Genomic DNA, 14,678 nt, shown 5'->3' with positions numbered 1-14,678 from the left:
AGAGTGGTGGTACAGTTAGCAAATTTTAGGCTCTGGATTTATTGGCCTTGTGCATCCCAATCTTTAGATGGTGTGTCCTGCTGTCTTTGGGGGCACTCCTGCTCAGTTTTGCTGAGTGGGGCCCTGAACCTCTGCCTGTAACTCCTGCCCTGATGGGAAATGCTTTATGCCAAGTCAGACCACTGTTCTTTCTTGCTCAGTATTGTGTACAATGACTGGCAACAGCTCTCCAGGGCTTCAGGCAGTGGACATTCCCAGGACCTTCTGCCCTAATATTGTATCTCAGTATTGTCCAGTGACTTGCAATAGCTCTGCCAGGCAAGGTTTCATACAAGGGCAGCTGTACCTAGAGATGCTGAGGACTGAGCCTGGGATCTTCTGGATGCAAAACAGATGTTCTACCGTGCAGCTACATCCAGTGCTATTTTGCTAGAAAAAGAGATGCCGGAACTCACCATGAATGTCTCTCTTATTTTATAATGGCAATGGCACCCACATGAGAGGTGCCGGAACTGAGTTCCATTGAGTTCCAGCTGGGGGGGAAAGCCCTGGCTTCATCCCTTTTCCATGAACCAGGTTAGCTCTGGAGCTTCTTCCCAGTCTCTCCCCCTCCCACAATTAAAAACCTAAGCCTCCACTCCTCCCAGCCATTAAAGATAGAAATGGGAGAAAGCAGCTGGGGGCAAGTCTTCAAAACCTGAGTCAGCACAGCCCCGCAAGATTGTTTTAATCTCATGAATTTTAAGTTAAAATAAAAAGGAGAAGTTTCTTGATGCTATTCTTTTGTTTATTTTTGGATCAAAGTCTTTAATATCCCCCCCCCCCCGTCACACATTGACATTTGCCAAGTTTTTTTTACCACCACAGGGGCTGGAAATAGGCCTTTTGAACATGAAAGAGATTCTCTTTGCAGTTTTATTGCATAGGTTTTTGTTTGTTTGTTTGATTTTGCACTTTAAAAGAATCTACAGACTTGGTGAGGCTTGGATTAAAATTAAAGGAGTTGGCAGCAAGAGGCCTGCCAATAGTTTTTCCTGCTCCCTGTTGAGGTATCAGGTTGTAAGAGTGCACAAAACTGCTTTACAATGTTAAGTGTTCTTATTCGGCAGAGTAAGAAATTAAGGAGACTCCTGCTGGATTGGACCGTCTAATCCAGCATCCCATTTCCTACAGTGGTTGGCGAGATGCTTCTGAGAAGTCCACAAGGAAGGCATGAAGGCAGTGCCCCCCTTACAGTCCCTCCCTCCCCACAACTGATACCGGTACTGAGTGGCCAACTGCCTTTGAATATGAACGTTTGCTATGGTCATTGTGCTTAATAGCTGCTCACTGAGTTCTCATTCCTTGAGAATTTGTCTAGTCTAATCCACTTTTAAAGCCTTCTGCAACTTAGATGCTATCACCACATCTTGTGGCACTGAGTTTCACAAGTTAAAAAACCTACTGCCAATCAACTCAACTTAGTTAACCCTAATGCTAGTATGATGAAGAAGGGAGGGGTGGAAATATATCTCTATCCAGTTTCTCTATACCATGCATAATGTTATGAATTTCTGTTATGACCTTTCCCTTCCCTTCCTGTGCAGAATGCACTGGAAAGTGTGTCACACATCACTTGCTCTAATGTAACATTGTCTAGCCTCGCCAACGCCTACTAATATCCTTGCAAACAAGTCAGGATGAATGCCCTAATAGGATATTGTTCCTTGTGGTCCCCACATTCTCATCTTCCTAATTTTTGGACCCAGAAATAACAACAAACACATGCAGCAAGTTGGGTGAGACAAAGGGGGCCTTTCATCTCTCCTGCCCTTCCGAACAGGAGGCTGAAAGCTGTGTGTGTGTTTTAAACTCACACCTCTCTTTCCCAGCAGCTTCTTAGGATGACCTTGTCTGGCTGTTCTCTCTCTTTCTCTCTTTTTGTGAGGAGAGCCTGGCTCATGTTTGTAAAGGAGGCTGTGTTGGGGAGGGAGAGCCAGTTTGGTGTAGTGGTTAAGAGCGGCAGACTCGTAATCTGGGGAACCGGGTTCGTGTCTGCACTCCTCCACATGCAGCTGCTGGGTGACCTTGGGCTAGTCACACTTCTCTGAAGTCTCTCAGCCCCACTCACCTCACAGAGTGTTTGTTGTGGGGGAGGAAGGGAAAGGAGAATGTTAGCCGCTTTGAGACTCCTTCGGGTAGTGAAAAGCGGGATATCAAATCCAAACTCTTCTTCTTCTTCTTCTTCTTCTTCTTCAGATGCCATTCTGCAATAATGGGAACGTTTCGGTCCGTTTCCCCACTGGATTTATTGCAAGCTGTGCTGCTGCTGATGCAGTGGTCAGGCACAGGAACTGAGCTTTATTTCTCTGCCCCACCATAGATTTTAGCCAGACAATTTTGGCTCCTGGTGACCCCAAACGTTCCCATTCCCCTCACCCTAGGCTTGGCCAATGCCACAAAGGCAAAATGGGCATCAGGCTATTTGTGGAATCGCAGGGAGGACAGGTCTTCCTCAGCTTTCTCACGTCCTCTATCCATGCCCGTCTCTGTATTTTGGAGGGCAAAAAAACCTTTTGCTGTGCTCTCCTAACTTAATGTTGGACTGCTTCCTGATGCTTCTCAACCTAAGGAGAGAGAATGGTAGGCAGCCACACAGTGCCATCAGGATTTGTGCTTATCTCCAGCATGCTGAAATAATCATTAAAAAAAAAAAAAGAAATAATAGGTTCTGGGGCTCAAAGCTTGTTTGCAAGGCACACGTCTTGGACTTGGAAAGGCAGCCTTCCAGTATGTACCGTATTTGTGTAGATTGATCTCTATCAGGAGTGACCAATATGTAGTTCTTAGGATGCTGCTCGACTCCAACTTCCATCACCCTGACTATGGGCTATTCTCATCATGGATGTGCATGGTATTTTAAAAAATAAGAGTAAGGTCCTTCAACAGATGAGCACTGTCTAAAAGTCTGATACAGGGAAGGCAACATAAGGAAGGGGGAGGAAGAGAGCGAGAAAGAGATGAATGTAACAGGAGAAGAAGTTGATCCAGTTAAATTACACATACCAGTACTTTAAGGGTGATCCAACATATTGTTAAAATAAGCCCAATTGTGTTTAATGGCTTTTTAACCTGAGGACCACATTCCCTCATGTGGAACCTTTCAGGGAGCACATGCCAGTGGTTGGCAGGCCAGAGGCAAAAGTGGTCAGAGCAATGGATGCAACTTGCAACTTTCTACAGCAGGTTGCATCCCAACCAGACAAAAGTCAGAGGTTTACACATGCAGGCACACAGACAACAAACACACCTTTCCATCCACTGTTGGGCAAAGACTCCTAGAGGGCCACTTTCAGTCCCTGGACCTGAGGTTCCTCACCCCTATGTAGAGGACTACAGCCTCAAAGGCTGCGTTTCAGGAGGACCAAGTTGGGAAAGGAGTACAACAAGGCTGTATATTGTCTCCCTGCTTATTTAACTTATATGCAGAATTCATCATGTGAAAGGCTAGACTGGATGAATCCCAAGCCGGAATTAAGATTGCTGGAAGAAATATCAACAACCTCAGATATGCTGATGACACAACCTTGATGGCAGAAAGTGAGGAGGAATTAAAGAACCTTTTAATGAGGGTGAAAGAGGAGAGTGCAAAATATGGTCTGAAACTCAACATCAAAAAAACTAAGATCATGGCCACTGGTTCCATCACCTCCTGGCAAATAGAAGGGGAAGAAATGGAGGCAGTGATTTTACTTTCTTGGGCTCCATGAAATGACAGCAGTCACGAAATTAAAAGACGCCTGCTTCTTGGGAGGAAAGCAATGACAAACAGCATCTTAAAAAGCAAAGACATCACCTTGCCAACAAAGGTCCGTATAGTTAAAGCTATGGTTTTCCCAGTAGTAATGTACGGAAGTGAGAGCTGGACCATCAAGAAGGCTGATCGCCGAAGAATTGATGCTTTTGAATTATGGTGCTGGAGGAGACTCTTGAGAGTCCCATGGACTGCAAGAAGATCAAACCTATCCATTCTCAAGGAAATCGGCCCTGAGTGCTCACTAGAAGGACAGATCCTGAAGTTGAGGCTCCAGTACTTTGGCCACCTCATGAGAAGAGAAGACTCCCTGGAAAAGACCCTGATGTTGGGAAAGATGGAGGGCACAAGGAGAAGGGGACGACAGAGGATGAGATGGTTGGACAGTGTTCTCGAAGCGACTAGCATGAGTTTGGCCAAACTGCGGGAGGCAGTGGAGGATAGGGGTGCCTGGCGTGCTCTGGTCCATGGGGTCACGAAGAGTCGGACACGACTGAACAACAACAACAAAAGGGCTTGTACCATATCCCTTAAGCCTTGTTTGTTCTGTGCCTAGAAAGTGTGGGTCTGAGCCGTTTTTCCCTGAGAAAACCCACTATTCACCACTGAATTGGTGCAAACTTCAATCCACGGAAAATCCAATTGATGTCTGCTTTGTTTCAGTGGTAAGGAGTAGGTTTTCCCTGGGGGAAAGTGGTGGGACAAGCAAAATTGTGGACATGCCCTAAGTTGTATTTATTGACTTGCAACAATAGCAGCCTTGTCTCTTGCTTTCTCATGATGCACAGCTAGAGCAAGCCAACTGCACTGGCATTTTACCGATGTAATGCCTGATGCCGAAACATGCAGTTAGGAGTCCAGGGGCGAACAAGCTGCTGCCTTCCAAATATTTGGTAGACTACAACTCCCATCAGCTCCAGCCAGTGTGGCCAATGATCAGGGATAATGTGAACTGCAGTCCAACAACATTTGGAGGGCACCACCTTGACTAGGCTTGAGTAAGACAAACGTGAAGACATCAAAATCTTCTGTAAGCGTTTGTCATTTAGAAACTGAGGGTGGTTGGCAAGTCTAGTCCTACTCAGAGTAGACCCATTGAAGTTCATTAACTTGACTAAACTAGGTTTGTTAATTTTTGTTTACTCTAAGTAGGGCTTAATTAACTACAACCTTCTAAAACTAAGCAAACACTGGCAGGACTGCCAGACATAAGAAATTTGGTTGATTAAACACTTTTCACCTGTGCTAGCATTCCCTACTTTTTTTCTTAAAAGAGCAGTATACCACAACCAGCACTGTGCTTCATGCTGCACTCAGCTACCCTGTAAGCATTTTTTAAAGGGGGGGGACCCAATTTTTAAAATTTGGGGGAGAGAAGCAGGCAGGAGATGTAGGATTTGGACTCATCCCCCCCCCACAACACCCTTGTGTTTCTTGCTGCAGCAGACTGCAGAGTTTCAGTGGGGAGTCCAGTTTGCCCTGGGTTTGCTCTTAAGCAGAACCATTCCTCCCCTGTGACTCCTTGTAGCCTGACAGCTCACACACAGGGCTGGGTGCAAGTACAAAAGGCGGTTCCACCCTGGCTGCTTGTTGAGCCCCTTATCTCTGCCCAGAATGTGGGTTGCAGCAAACCCTGGGGTGTATCTTGCCCCACCAGGCTGGTGCTGAGCTGGTACGTATCTATCTGCAGCCCTGGCAGGTGTTCAGCCTGCCTGAAGTCAGCAGCTTAGCATATGTCTGATGGAGGTAAAAAGACCCTTGCCATATTGTGCCTTTTCGGCTTTTGCACTCCACAAACAATTACTGTGGAGCCAGTTTTCATAGGTCTCCCAGTGGGGAGGCAGCAAGGTGAAGTTGGCTGCTTCACATGATGGAGTTTAGGAATGCTAGATGAAAGCAAGAACTGATGTCTGAACAGAATGGTGCAGTGAAACATTGTGAATTGTTGTGCTCAGAATGGGGAGGGAATGTCTGGTGCTCCACTTCAGGAAACAAAATGCTTTGGGCTGGCACTGCAGAGTTTATTTTTGTGTGTGTATTTGTTTATTCCCTCTTGGAAGCTGTAACGAATCGGATCTAAGTTAAGGGATGTTCAGAAACCCACGGTGTTTTAGGAGTTAATGGGCACCCCAGTTTGAGTGGCAGATATCCCAGGGGAGGCGGGACATTCCGCTCTTTAAAAGGAGGGAGCAGCCCTTAGTGAGGGAGAGTGGTGACTGGAAGAAGGAGGGCGCGGGGCCAGGATAGGTTTAGGCTAGGTTAGGTTAGGTTAGGATACGTTGAAGATGTGTATATGATGCTGAAAGTAAGAGTTTACACTGTTATGAAACTAAGCTTATAAACCATTGCTGAAACCGTTATGTTCTGAAAGAAATAAAGACTTCTTATTGTTGAGCTAAGAAAATATCGTCGTTCATTTGGTCCAGCGAGTTATGTATGCTCATGAGGAAAGGACAAAAACTCAGGGAAAGGACAAAACTGACCTGCAGGGTGATAGTTTGTGTCTTGGAGTTCCCTCAGGAGGGGCTAGCAGGAGGAAACACTGGTATTGCCACAGAGTTGCTAAGAGGGCTTAGCTAACTGATATAGTGAGGGATCTAATGAAAGAGAGACCTCAAACTATAGGCAAAGAAGAGTTAACCCCTGAAGCCCAGAGCAGAGGATATAACCGGCCAGGGCCACTGGACAGGAAAACTCCCGTTACTAAGGGATCCCCAGATTATAAATAAAGGGGGATAGACATAGCAGACGGACCTCAGAGGGACAGGTGGGGTGGACTGAAATTTGTTTTTTTTTTAAGTTTTTTATTATTTTCCAATAAGACAAAGAAAAAACACAGCATAAACATAAACACAATAAAAACACAACATATAAGCGCAATAAAACAATAACAATATCAAAAAGCATAAAGAAAAAACATATACCAACCTTAACAAACACTTATCTTTGTACTTTTCTTGTTTCTAACTTCTCTGCTAGGGGATTCCCCTGTTCCCTCCCCTGCCTTCAAAATCATATATACGTTATAGGTAACTTTATGTCTTTTTCCATTAACATTTATCTAATTTCTTAATACTCTTAAATTCACTTAATTCAGTATAAATCCTAACTTAAACACAATATCTTAAAATATTCTTTAACAATTAAATCTTGCACAATAAATTTCTTCTAAACAGTTTTATCTAACATTAACTTGCTAAAGCCGATCTTTTGCTTAATTCTGCTCAAATATTTAATTTTTCAGATTTAATTAGATAGTCCTTAAATTTTTTCCAATCTTGCGACACCTTCTCCTCCCTCTGGTCTCGGATTCTAGCGGTCAGTTCTGCGAGTTCCATGTAATCCATTAACTTCATCTGCCATTGGGGTGGACTGAAATTTGACCCAGAACACCTGATTAGAAACTCACTTAGTAACAAGAGGAGAGTGTGAAGTGGAGGTTCGTTGCAGAAGCCAACCCAACATATGTGGAGTGCTCAGTTGGTGTCCTATACAGACACAAATCACACCCAGACCTGCTTAGTTTCAGGTAAGGTAGCTGCCTCATGTACCCTTAGACCAGAGCTTTCCAATCTGTGTGCCACGCGAATGCTCCCTGCTCTCCTGGAAAGGGGTTAGTTTAACCTCCAGATTGCTAATAAAATTGAATTACCGTGTTTTGAAATGATGCATGTCTAAAAAGTATGTCACCAACACGAAAAAAGTTTGGAAAGCTCTGCCTTAAACTATATTCTGGGCTCTTTTCACATTCAGCTTTCTTCTACTCACTCTCTGCTGGTAGCACAGGTCCACCTGATCACATTTTCACATTTATGTGTTAACAAAATTTATATACCACTTGATTGTAAATAGGCCGCTAAGCGGTTTACAACCCCCCTCCCCAAACATTTAATTTTATCAGTAAAAGATAGCTAAAAACAGGTACAGGCAGCAACCATCTTAGGTGTGTCCAATTGACACCCGATCACTGATGCATGGGTCTTTTTCGACCCAGAAGAGGGCAGAACGGGGGGTGGGGGTGGGGTGTAACAGGGAAGGGTGCTCTTATGCAAACTCCGCTGACGGACACAGGGGCTGGGAACAGAACCCCGGTGCATTTAAAAACATACAAAAATAATTAAAATAGCAAGCTAAAAAGAAATTAAAACACATGTCAGGTTAGACTTGGCTAAACAAAAACAGACCCTACAAGTGTCTTTATTTTCCATAGACATCCCTGATTTATTGAAGCCGTCCCAGTTTCTGATTTGATTCCGGAATGTCCCGCTTTTCCCTTGGGATGTCCCTGTTTTCATTGGAGAAATGTTGGAGGGTATGGAGTTATCTAACCCCCAAGCCGTCTGAAGGCAATCCTGTATAGGGAAGGGTTTATGCTTTATGATGTTTTTATTTATGTTGGAAGCTGCCCAGAGTGGCTGGGGCAACGCAGTAAGATTTGTCGGGTATAAATAGTAAAAATATCATTACAGAATGGGACGTCCCTATTTTCATCGGAGAAATGTCGGAGGGTATGCAAAAATGTTTTAAGCAGGTGCTAAAAATGTACAGCAGAGTTGTCTGCTTTTTGTCAGTGGGCAGGGAGCTCCGACGTCTAAGCGCTACTACATGTGTGTACTTTTCACATAAGCATATCAACCTCTTTAATATTGTTGTTATGACACTACCCCAATACACCATCAAGAATCTGAGCTGAGAAGAGTCTCAGTTCATTCACTGAGAGTGACTTTGGCTGAGTAAAAACCACCTCGACTGTCTCCTCCAGTGCCTGATGTAGCTTTTGCTGTGCAATCTCTCAGCTAACTTGAGAAGCTGATAAGTCCTTTCTATATATGTATTGGAAGACCAAGGAAGTGCATCAAACACTTTCAGTGCTGATACTTTTTGTTAAAATAAAAAATACCTTCAGATGTTTAAATTCTCTCCTCCCTCTTTTTATTTTCTTTGTGTTACTGTATTTGTTTATTTAAAGTAGTGGTGGGGGCCCTGTGGCCCTCCATATGTTGCTGGAATTCAACTCCCATCATCCTTGACCATTGCCTATGTTGGCTGGGGCTGATGGGAGTTGGAGTTCAACAACATCTGGATGGCCACAGGTTCCCCCGCCTCTCAGTTTAAAGCATTTTTAGCCTCACTGTTTAGCACACTCTCAAAGCCTCCCAGTATGTCTTAAAAAGTCTATAATGGCCCCAGGCTTCCAATCTAAAAGACAGTACAGTACACACAAAGAAAAAGCGATGGGGAGGAAGGAGAGGGATAAAATAAAGCTTGTACACTGGTTATTATAGTTTCTTTCTTTCTAAATTAGAGCATTTTTATCCTGCTCTTTTAGTGCAAATATACCAGTACCACTCAGGGTGGCTTACAAGACCATAACAATTGCAACATCAAAAAAAAGGGGGGGGGGAGACAGGATCAGCAGTTAAAAATTGTAATGACCAGCTGGGATGGAAACAGTTCAGGGAGCCCATCGGAATGGCTGCAGATAGGTGATGGCTGAGGGAAAGCCAAAGGCAGCTGGTCCATCAGCAGAGGCAATGAATTATGTGTTGCATTCAGTCTGCATCACTACAAAGGCACCCAAGCTAGAAATGTTGCTGGATAAACCCTAGCTGCTCAATTTATTTAATGACTGACTTTTAAACAGATATTCAAGGTGGCTTACAATCAAAATGAAAGCAGAACAGAGTAAGAAAAACAACACAAAATATTAGTAAAACCACAGAGCAGACTAAAGAAGGTTAAGTGGTGTGGGATCCTATTCAAAATCTATGGTTTTTCCAGTAGTGATGTATGGAAGTGAGAGCTGGACCATAAAGAAGGCTGATTGCCGAAGAATTGATGCTTTTGGTCCATGGGGTCATGAAGAGTTGGACACGACTAAACAACAACAACATTCAAAATCTACTCACAAGTAAACCCCATCCAAGCTTTTCCAGAATTTTCCATTTTGTTCTTTCTAGTAGCACCTTAGAGACCAACTGAGTTTGTTCCTGGTATGAGCTTTCGTGTGCATGCAAATGCCAACAGTGCCCTTCAGCTCTCTATATTGGACAAACAGGCCAAACCCTACGCCAAAGGATAAATGGACATAAATCTGATATCAGGAATCACAAGACAGAGAAACCAGTAGGAGAACACTTCAATCTCCCAGGACATTCTATAAAAGATCTCAAAGTAGCTGTCTTAATACAAAGAAATTTCAGAAATAGACTGGAAAGAGAAGTGGCTGAATTGCAACTAATCACCAAACTTAAAACCATGGAGAAACCTGGTTTGAACAAAGACATTGGATTCTTATCTCATTATACATAACAAAGCCATCTTTAGCCATCTCACCCCTTCCCTGCAAGACTAATTGCAGCCGTTTAGAGTCGTCAACAGGTTTTCCACACTCATCAGCCTATCACCCATTCCCACCACCCTTCTGAGTAATACCCCTCCCCACTCCCCCACTATATTTAAGGATCTGGTGACTTCTGTTTCAGTGTATCTGAAGAAGTGTGCATGCACACGAAAGCTCATACCAGGAACAAACTCAGTTGGTCTCTAAGGTGCTACTAGAAAGAATTTTCGATTTCATTTTGTTCTGTTATTTATTACTTGTCCTTCACCCTCAGGTCCCAGGGCAAGTTACAGCATTCAAACACAATACATAAACTATTTAAAACAAAAATGCATGTTGGGTATGTCAAACCATTCGTTCACATACACACCAATGAGCAGGAGTATATAGCATAACACCAATGTTTTTGAATCAGTATGACTGTGATCTTGTACTTACCTGGAATTAAGCTCCATTGAACTCAGTGGTGCTTAGTTTTAACTGCATAGATTCAGCTTTTAAAACACTTAAAGCTTTAACAAAAGGTATTCAACAAGCTGAAAATTCACCTTTTAGCTTTTAATTAGAAATGAAAGCAATCTTGCAAGAAACTGTTACCATTTAAACTGCTAGTGTGAAGTAGGAACACCAACAAAGAAAAGGAAAAAAAGTATCCAACCTCTCCTTTGATTATTTTTGTTATGTATTGAAGTTCTCACCCTAGGCCACTAGCGGTGTGTGTGTATAGTTCATTCTGCTGCAGTTTTCACTCAGGTCCGCACATGCAAATGAAGGATTGAAAAGTGATGTTCAGGGATAGGGTAACTACAGAAAGTTGTTACTGTTGCATTGTAGCTGAGTTCTATATAAGCAGGCTGCTAAACCCTTCAGCTCACTTCTGTTCCAGCCTGAGAATAAACAAGAGCTGCCTGAAAATCACTGTGTCGTCTGCTGTGTCCACCCACAACTTAACACTTTTCTTTATTCTCTTAACTTTCTCCATGCTAATCAGTCATAAACTCACTTGATAGTCTCACTATCACCTCATTCACTTACCATAACAAAGAGGGTCTGTCAATTATCCTGGTGCTCTAGCAGATGATGTTCTGAAAGTTGTGGTGCTGTGCTTCCCTCCGTCTTTCCTGCACTACATGAATGACAATTCATGTTTTCTCTGTTTCTTTCAGCTAAGGTCTTCTGGATCTGTCTGCATTTAAGTGTACAGCAACAAGAGGCATTCTAATTGACAAAATAGTCTATATTATATCAAAGTTTTTCTTCAAAAAATGTGATAATTATTTTTATTATAGGAAAAATAGCAGTGTACTGTACAGTTTTATGGAGATGTCTTATGAGTTTTTAACTGGTTGACCTCCTTGGGCCATTCTGGATAAAGTGGCACAGAACTGTAATCAATCATCCAGGGCTCAATCCATTAACGGAGCAGCAGTCATGCTGAGCTGCCAAAAGGAGATGCAAATGCTGTAGTCGCCACTCATTTGTCAGCTGTCAGAATTTTATTAGTGGTTTACACTACAGGGTGAAGTTACAGTGAACTAGTCTGTGCAATTGGGTGTGACACAGCATGTGTTGTGTACAAGAGATGCAAATGCATTAGCAGAGGAGATGGAGTAAAAACAAAAGTGACTTGGGAGGTGGTGGGCTCTCCTTTGCTGGAGGCATTTTGGCGGAGTCTGCATGGTTTTCTCTTGAGGATGCTATGGCTGTATCCTGCGTTGAGCAGCCAGAATTTGACTAGAAGACCTAAATGGTATCTTCCAACACAATGAGTCTAAGACTGTGGAGTCAGATTTTCAGACATGCCAGACATGCTGTTTGTATTCGTTTCAGCATTCTTACCCTGCCAGGCCAGCTCTGAGTGTTCCTTGGGCATCTACAGTGCCATACGTATTTGAGTTTCCCTTGGGCCTTTGGGGTCCTAGCAGTTGTCCAAGAATGCCAGGTGCTCATTTCTGGACAATTCCACTTCCAATTACTGAGTGTAGGCTCGTGAAGTCCAGCATCCTGTTTGCCCCCAGCAGCTCAGAAGCAGGGCAATCGCCTTCCCCTGTTGCTTACCTGGTCCCACAGAGCTATCATGACTAATGTTCCTTGATAGACCTAGCTTTCCATTAATTGGTCTAATTATCTTTTAAAGCTCTCTGAGCAAGTGGCCATCGCCTCATCTTGTAACACTGAATTTCACAAGTTAATTAAGTGCTGTGGGAAGAAGTAATTACTTTTGTCTCCTGAATCTACTGCCTATCAATTTCAATGGGTGGCCCTGAGATATTTTATTATTATGGGGGAATACAAGCATGTTGTCTATCCATTTGCTCCCAATGTGCAAAATTTTATAACCCTCTGGTCATGTCCCCACCTACCGTATTTTTTTTTCTAAATAAGTGCTCACCCAATTGAATGCTCCCATACTAAAAAAATCCTTGCCACAAAAAATTAGCACACAAAGGGAAAGGATCCAACCTTTTTCTCTGACATACTAATTTTCTGTGTGTAGAGAGTGGGGAATGGTTTGGTATGAAAGAATGCAGGTATCATCTGAACCATGCTCTGTAATTTGAAGTGGCTTAGGGCCCTCATATCTGAGGGAATGCCTCCTCACCTACCAACTTGCCTATGCATTAAGACGAGACCCTTTTCCAAACTCAGTTTGTAGGAGGCATATAATGAATGGGTCGTCAACTTGATGCCCACAGGTGCTGTGGCACCCATGAGGGCTTCCAATAGTCCCTGGGCAGGTGCCCCAAGCTCTGGAATTTTCATTTTAAAAAGGCTGCAGCTATCCTAGAAAGTAAGTTTTGGAAGAAAATGTGCAGGTATCTTCTAATCAATTTCTGTGAAATGAGAGTGGTGCTGCTCTCTTTTATATATATATATTTACTGGCATTCCCTGTTCTTATTTGACAGTAGCAGCGTGCGTGAGAACTTCATAATCAGCACCAGCAGGACATAGCTGACCTATGGGTAAGCATAAAGTGGTCAGGGGGTGGTTGTCTCTAGTACAGTGGTACCTCAAGTTACAAACGCCTCAGGTTACAATTGCTTCAGGTTACAAACTCCACTAACCAGGAATAGTTACCTCGAGTTGAGAACTTTGCCCTAGGATGAGAACGGAAATCGTGTGCTGGCAGCGCAGCAGCAGCAAGAGGCCCATTAGTGAAAAAATACCTCTAGTTAAGAACAGTTTCAGGTTAAGAACGGACCTCCGGAATAATTAAGTTTGTAACTAGAGGTACCACTGTACTGTGTTAAGCCACACTTCCCATGGCAGCCATTTTGTGTTATGTCACATTCCTTCCGTGGCAGCCATTTTCTGAGTGGCACCCCCACAACTTCTGAAAACTTCTGAAAATTTCTTAAAACTTTCTGAGACCATTAAGAGTTGAAATCTTTCCATTCTGTTCCATAGATCTATTACCTGCCGGCCTGACCTGAAGTTCTTTATTTTACAGTTTACTATGTTGCAGGCAAGAGTTCAGTGCATATTCAGAGTAGCACAAATACAAGTTTTCAAATAACCTTTAGACTACTTGAAGGTTTGTTTACCACTCTTAATTTAGAAAATCCCAGAGAGGTGCACCAAACCTAATTCTGCACTGCTCAGGTGGCATCTCAAACTCTGCGTTCAGTACTGGGACCCACACTTTTAAGGAGGGCACTGATAAACTGGAACGTGTCCAGAGGAGAAAGATCAGGAAGGTGAGGGGGAAGGTGAGGGGTCAGGAAACCAAGTCCTTTGAGGAACTTTATGATTGAAATGGCTGGGAGACATGATAGCAGTCTTCAAATATCAGAATGATGCTTATGCAGGAATTGAGATGTTCTCTGTAGCTCAGTAACACCTTTCTCTAAGCTGGTACCCTCTCATCAGCCCCAACCTGCATAGCCAATAATCAGAGACGCGGGGAGTAGAAGCCCAAAATACTTTGTGGGCACTGCATTTGGAAAGGCTGCTCTGGCAAGCAAGGCTATATTGTTTCATCAATTATACCGGTAATTGTTTTATTCGTGATTTGTTAATTATTTTGTATTATTTATGCTGTATTTGTTACTACGTTATTTATTGTTTGTAAGCTGCTTTGGGATTCATTTGAGCTAAAATCGGTACAGCATTATAATAAAATAAAAAAAAATTCTTTCCAGTAGCACCTTAGAGACCAACTGAGTTTGTTCTTGGTATGAGCTTTCGTGTGCATGCACACTTCTTCAGATACCAAATCTGAAGAAGTGTGCATGCACACGAAAGCTCATACCAAGAACAAACTCAGTTGGTCTCTAAGGTGCTACTGGAAAGAATTTTTTTTATTTTGTTTCGACTATGGCAGACCAACACGGCTACCTACCTGTAACCAGCATTACAATAAATCAAATCAATCAGGTATTGGTGGATTACAACACCCATCATTCCTGTCCATTGGCCATGATGTCTGGGGCTAGTGGGAGTCAAGGGCCACAAGTTCCCAATCCCTGCATTGCAGAAACTCTCCAATGGTAAGAACTGGCTGACAGTGAAACAAACTGTCCTTCACTGGAGGTATTTAA

Source organism: Lacerta agilis, chromosome 8, assembly GCF_009819535.1.
Source record: "Lacerta agilis isolate rLacAgi1 chromosome 8, rLacAgi1.pri, whole genome shotgun sequence".
Classification (NCBI taxonomy): Eukaryota; Metazoa; Chordata; class Lepidosauria; order Squamata; family Lacertidae; genus Lacerta; species Lacerta agilis.
This window is presented reverse-complemented; position numbering follows the sequence as displayed.